Source organism: Triticum dicoccoides, chromosome 3B (genome assembly GCF_002162155.2).
Source record: "Triticum dicoccoides isolate Atlit2015 ecotype Zavitan chromosome 3B, WEW_v2.0, whole genome shotgun sequence".
NCBI classification, from domain to species: Eukaryota; Viridiplantae; Streptophyta; class Magnoliopsida; order Poales; family Poaceae; genus Triticum; species Triticum dicoccoides.
The window spans coordinates 267671665-267678689 of NC_041385.1; positions in this window are offsets into that span (position 1 = coordinate 267671665).

Genomic DNA, 7025 nt, shown 5'->3' on the forward strand with positions numbered 1-7025 from the left:
GTAGGCAAATGGTAAAACCAAGGTTGGGCCTTGCTGGAGGAGTTTTATTCAAAGCGAACTGTCAAGGGGGTCCCATAAATCACCCAACCGTGTAAGGAACGCAAAATCCGGGAACATAACACCGGTATGACAGAAACTAGGGCGGCAAGAGTGGAACAAAACACTAGGCATAAGGCCGAGTCTTCCACCCTTTACTAAGTATATAGATGCATTAATTAAATAAGAGATATTGTGATATCCCAAAATAATAATGTCTGTCATGGAGCAATCTTCAACTTCACCTGCAACTAACAATGCTATAAGAGGGGCTGAGCCAAAGCGGTAACATAGCCAAACAACGGTTTGCTAGGAAGGGTGAAAAGGTTAGAGGCTGACATGGCAACTTGGGAGGCATGGTAAGCAAGTGATAGGTAGCGCAGCATAGCGATAGAACGAAGCAACTAGCAAGCAAAGATAGAAGTGATATCGAGGGTAATGGTCATCTTGCCTGAAATCCCACAAGGAAGAAGAACGAGTCCATGAAGAAGACAAACGAACGTAGTCGAACGAATCCTCACAACTCCGGAACAAAACCGAAGCTAACGAGAGAAGCAAACCCGGAAAGAAGCAAACAACATGGTAAACAACCATCACATAATCATGGCATGATGCACAATCAAGTATGATGCATGTCCGGTTTAAAAAGGCATGGCATGGCAATATGCACAAACAACACTACAAGTTAGGTGGAGCATCAATATGCAACGAGTTGCATATTGACGAAACACCACATCAATTATTTAGTTTCTCTCTCGGTTATGTACACAACAATATTAAATGTGGTTAAACATGGCAAGAGGTGAAGCATGAGCAAACCACCTATTTAGGCAAGTTTAAATGAGGCCGGAACCAACAAACAACAATTCCGGAAAGTCCCCATATGTCATTTAGCAATTTAATGCAAACACAATTTCAAACATTAAAATGTTGTTAACATGATGCGGATGACATATACAAGTTTATGCAATTTTATGAAAACGTTAACATGAGCATGATATGAGGCATTTGGTCACCATGGCGGAACGAAAAGGGTGCCACGGCGGCGAAACAAAAAATGGTGCCACGACAACATATCCGAAAATGATGCCACGGCAACATATCGGTTCCGGTAGCTCATGGAGATACCGGTGCAAAAGGAGGCGTGCGGATGTGCGCAACATGCTAGAGATGGTGGGGTGATCCCGGATACCTGGTTCCCACGGGACGGCGGCATGGCAAACGAGGAACATGCACGAAACAAACGGGCACGGTGCAAACATATCGTACATCTCATACATGCAAGGGCATCTCATCGCGGTCGTCTCGGGTTATACCTTTGAAGCGTGCGTTACGGGCGGAACGAGTTCGATACGATGTAGAGGAAGTAGACGTTCACGGGTCGTCGTGGGAAGTAGTTGTTCACGTGTCGACGGTAGTGGAAGTAGTTGTGCACGTTGTCTTGTCGAATCAACGGCGGCGGTAGTTGTACACTTGACGGTCTTCGGCGGCGGTAGTGGAAGTAGACGTTCACGGGTCGTCGGGGGAAGTAGTGGTACTCGCGGGCTTGGCGACGGTAGTTGTACACGTTTTCATAGATGTTCAGGTCGTCGGTAGAGGTACTTGGTGAAATCCACGGGTGTTAGTAGTTGTACACGGGTCTTCAGCGTCGAGGTACTTGGTGTTCCAAAACAAAGCAACACCGAAAGGCCTCGGGTCTTGGCGTCCTTGACGAATCCAAGTAACACCAGGCACACTTCCACGGTCAACCCCAATGAGTGTACAGAGGCAAAACTTGGTGGTGCTGCACATACGCGGTTGCTAGAAGATGGATGACGCCAGGTCGAGGCTGCGTCTTGGCGGTTCAGCGAGGGTCGAATAGGAGCACGACGAAGCTCGTGATGGACGGGGATCGCAGCCTGGAGGCAGCAGCAGCGGTTGGAAGCATAGTTGGCCGGAGGGGATGGCTCAGGAAGGAGCTCCATAACACAAGGAGGAGGCCAACGGAGAGCAGGGCGGAGAGGCAGATGCGGGTGAGCAGAGTGGGGGCTTCGGGAGGCGATGGTTGATGCAGCGGCGGCAGGGAAAACGGAGGAGAGCACGGAGGTTGCTCTCGGGGAGGCGCGGGGCGACGAGGAGGAGGCCGCAGGGCAACGCAAAGATAGGAGGCGGGGCACGGGCGACGGTGGAGAGCTCGGCAGCGGGGCCAGCAGCAGGGCAACCGTGGGAGGCCGAGTCCGGCGGAGGTGCGGAGGCGGCGTGGCCATGGACGACGACGAGGAGGGAGACGTGGGCACGCGGCGCTCCTCTCTCTCTTTGCGACGGCGCAACGAGGGAGGAGGGGATCGAGCGCTGGGCTCTCCCTGGCGATGTGCGTGTGTGAGTGGCGGCGTGAGGGAACGAGAGGGAGAGCGGATCGAGAGATGGGGATCGATCGGCCTAGGGTTAGAGCTGGTGGGGGCGGCTGGGCCTTGGGAGGCCGGCCCAGTGGAGAAAGAAGTGGCCAGATGCCTGGCTCGGCAGCTGGGTTGGGCTCTCTCGCTCTCACTAATCTCTATCAGAAAAGAAATAGAGAGAGGAAAAGAAAGAGAGGGTTAGGGAAAGATTTGCGCATGGGGATAATTTTCCCGGACTCGCATAAATGCGCTTGTTCCAAGAAAAATAGAAAGGCCATGATTGAAAGATTTAAATTCAAACTCATTTGAATTTAATTCAAATGGGTTTGAATTAGGACTCGATAAAAGGAAGGTCCAAAAATGTTCGGATTTTTGGTGGAGCTCCGGAAAATGGCAAAAGAATTATTGGCAAGGTTAGAGAGTCAAAACTTGAAGAAGAAAAGGCCAAGGGATTTAATATGCAAGTGGGTTCATGGGTGATTCCAAAACAATGGAATATTTTATAATATCTCCCTAAATATCGGGAGGGTATGTTATAAAGAGAAATCACCATGTGAATCCCTCGAGTTAAATAGATCAACGATCTATGCAATTTATTTAGCTAAGTTTAAAAAAAATTAAATGACATGATGGCATGATGCAATGCAAATGATGCAACAAACAAAACAAATCACACAACGAAACTCGAAGTAGCTGGAAGTCTTCTGGAGCGTCGGTCTCGGGGTGTCACACCCAGGCTGCCGACCTGGAACCTATCCCCTGATCAAAGAAGAAGAAGAAGAAGAACTCCAAACAAGCAAGCATCACTCTCGCGTCATGATCATCGCATTACATGTACCTGCAACTGTTGTTGTAGTAATCTGTGAGCCACGAGGACTCAGCAATCCCATTACCATGGTTATTAAGACTAGCAAAGCTTAAAGGGAATGGAAGGGGTAAAGAGGTGAGGTTGCAGCAGCGACTAAGCATGATATGGTGGCTAACATACGCAAATAAGAGCGAGAAGAGAGCAAACGGAACGGTCGTCAACTAGTAATGATCAAGAAGTGATCCTGAACTCCTACTTACATCAAACATAACCCAGAAACCGTGTTCACTTCCCGGACTCCGCCAGAAAGAGACCATCATGGCTACACACGCGGTTGATGCGTTTTAATTCGGATCTGGTGTCAAGTTATCTACAATCGGACATTAACAAATTCCCATCTGCCGCATAACTGTGGGCACGACTTTCGAAAGATTATACCCTGCAGGGGTGTCCCAACTTAGCCCATGATAAGCTCTCGCGATCAACGAAGGATATACCTTCTCCCAGGAAGACCCGATCAGACTCGGAATCCCGGTTTACAAGACATTTCGACAATGGTAAAACAAGACCAGCAAAGCCGCCCGATGCACCGACAATCCCGATAGGAGCTGCACATATCTCATTCTCAGGGCAACACCGGATAAGTCAAGCTACGAGTAAAACCAGACCTCGAGTTTCCCCGAGGGGGCCCCGCAGGCTGCTCGGTTCGGACCAACACTTAGACAAGCACTGGCCCGGGGGGGCTAAAATAAAGATGACCCTTGGGTTAATTACTCCCAAGGGAAATATAGGTGGTGGTGAGGCAAATGGTAAAACCAATGTTGGGCCTTGCTGGAAGAGTTTTATTCAAAGCGAACTGTCAAGAGGGTCCCATAAATCACCCAACCGCGTAAGGAACGCAAAATCCGGGAACATAACACCGGTATGACGGAAACTAGGGCGGCAAGAGTGGAACAAAACACCAGGCATAAGACCGAGCCTTCCACCCTTTACCAAGTATATAGATGCATTAATTAAATAAGAAATATTGTGATATCCCAACATAATCCTGTCCATCATGGAGAAATCTTCAACTTCACCTACAACTAACAACGCTATAAGAGGGGCTGAGCGAAATTGGTAACATAGCCAAGCAATGGTTTGCTAGGAAGGGTGTCAAAGGTTAGAGGTTCATGGAAATTTGGGAGGCTTGAGGAATAAAAGATAGGTAACGCAGCATAGCGATAGAACGAAGCAGCTAGCATAGCAATGATAGTAGTGAGATCCAGGGTAGCGATCATCTTGCCTGAAATCCCGCTAGGAAGAAGAACGAGTCCATGAAGAAGATGAAGCCACGAAGACGAACCAAGCGTAGACGAACGAATCCTCGCGATCGCAACGAAACGGGAACTATCGAGAAGAAGCACACAACATAGTAAACACACCACACATAGACAAGACATGATGCACATACAAGCATGGTGCATGACAAGACTACATGAAGCTACTCATGGCAAGAGATGATGCATACAAGAGCAACACATCAAGGCAAGTTTAAATGAGGCCGGAAACAACATATAATAACTCCGGTAAGTCCTCATATGCAAAATTTCGAAATTGGTCCAGATATGAATAAACCTTATGTTAAAGTTGTTAAACAGCAAGTTAAGATGCACCAATATGATCTACATGAGATTCTAGTCAAGTTACATATAAAGTTCATTTAATTCGGAGCTACGACCTAGAAGATATGAGCAAAACAAGTTAACCATGGCATTGATGCAAAATACATTCAAACATCAAGCAAACACACTCAAAACATGGATGCACCAAGGTAATATGAAGCTACACGCAATTCTAAGCAAGTTTCATATAGAGCACACTCAAAACGGAGCAACGGTTCAACACATACACTTCAAACATGATATAACAACAATCTGTCCAAAACAACAACTAGGCATATTGCAAGCACCAAAACTACATGCTACAGTGCCACAATATAAAAACAAAAGGCATGGGCATGATGTACAGGTAAAGCATTACAAAACATTAACACCGAGCTATCTCCAGAAATCACTAGAACATGCTCAAACACACATGGCAAGATTGCAAATAATAACAGTTTCAGAATTTGCAGAAATAACATTAGGTTGCAATGTTTAGAGCTATCAAACAACATGTTACAGGAACTTATCATGGCAAACAAAGGCATGGCATGCTACTACTAAATGCATAGAAGAAAAGTCCTTTACTGACCATGAGCCAAAAAGGACCATAAAATATGATGGCACCCATGTAAACATGGCAAGTTATATGACAGATTCATACATGGCAGAAACAACGATAAGTAGGCATGTTGGTGAGCTTGTACCACTCACTAAAGAGTAATACATGGCATGGAAAGGAAACCAACAGTAAGAAGACATGTTTATGAAGCTAAGCATGGCAAGAGCAAGTTCATAGGATGCATGGATCACTAGCAAAACATATGGCAAAGCTGAACTTAATGTTAACAGGCTGACAGCAACATTATTTAGCAACTTTCGAGCAAGATAACAACAAGCTACAGCAAGCTATAAATGCAACCAGGGGCATGGATGGATAGAGCATGACATGTATAACAAAACACCCTTAGTGAACATCTCCAGATTATGCATAGAATGACTTGTAGCAGCAGGTTTACATAGCATCACAAAATAACAGATTCAGCCTAGCAAAACAGTAACAGCAAGTACCCTACTTAACAAGCTTGATTCACTCACCACAAATCATTGCATGACAATATAATCATAGCATCAGCAAGAAGACATGTTTATGAAACTAACCAAGGCAAGAACAAGTTCATAGCATGCAAGGATCAACTACAACAATCTTGGCAAAATTGAATAACATATAAACAATCTGCTAGGAAACATTTTATAGCAAAAGTAGAGCAAGAAAGTGACATGCTAGACTACTCCATAATTTCAAACAGGGGCATGAATGGATAGAGCATAACCATATGTTCAAAACATACTTATTGAAGTAACTCAAAATATGCTTGGATCTCTCTGTAGCATCAAGTTTACATGGCATAAAAATAACAGCAGAACAGGGACTGAAATCAGCAACATCACGAAGCCTAGTTTGCATGCTTGTTCTAGTCACCACATTGATCACAAAAATACATGGCATACACCCCTGTAAATATGGCATGATGTAGTTCAAAATACATGTAGACATCAACCTCATAGGATGCACACATCAAACATGGCAAAAATGACAAATGAACATGTTCTGTTAATAGACAGCAGACAACATCATATAACACTCTTGCAACAACGATTCAGGCATCAAGATGCACTCAAACGAACATGGCACAATGGAATGAAATGTAGAGCATCTCACAACGAACATTTTGACATATTACACGCATGAAACGGAGCATTATGCAGCAAGTTATGATGCGATGAACAGGGGACCAAAATGCAAACATTACGGGGACTTAGCCATATTTCAGAAAAAAACATATGAGCGCTATAAGACTATATGACGCACGAGCGGGTTAAAGGGGCTGCTCACCCTGGGCTTCGGCCCATGACGGTGCTGCAGGCTGGGGAGGCCGGTGGCTGGGCCGCGGCTGGGCCGGCCCATGCAGCGGGAGCGAGGGGGCGTGGCTCTCCCGATCCGATCTGGATTGAGACGAGCGGCGGCGGCGCGTTGGTGCTCCGGCGAGCCGGCGACGGCGGGGTCGAGTGGAGAATGGTGGAGGGGACCGGGAACGGCGCCGGAGGCCGGAGGGGCACGGAGGAGGCCGGGACGGCGAGGTCCGGCGAGTTGAGGCGGGG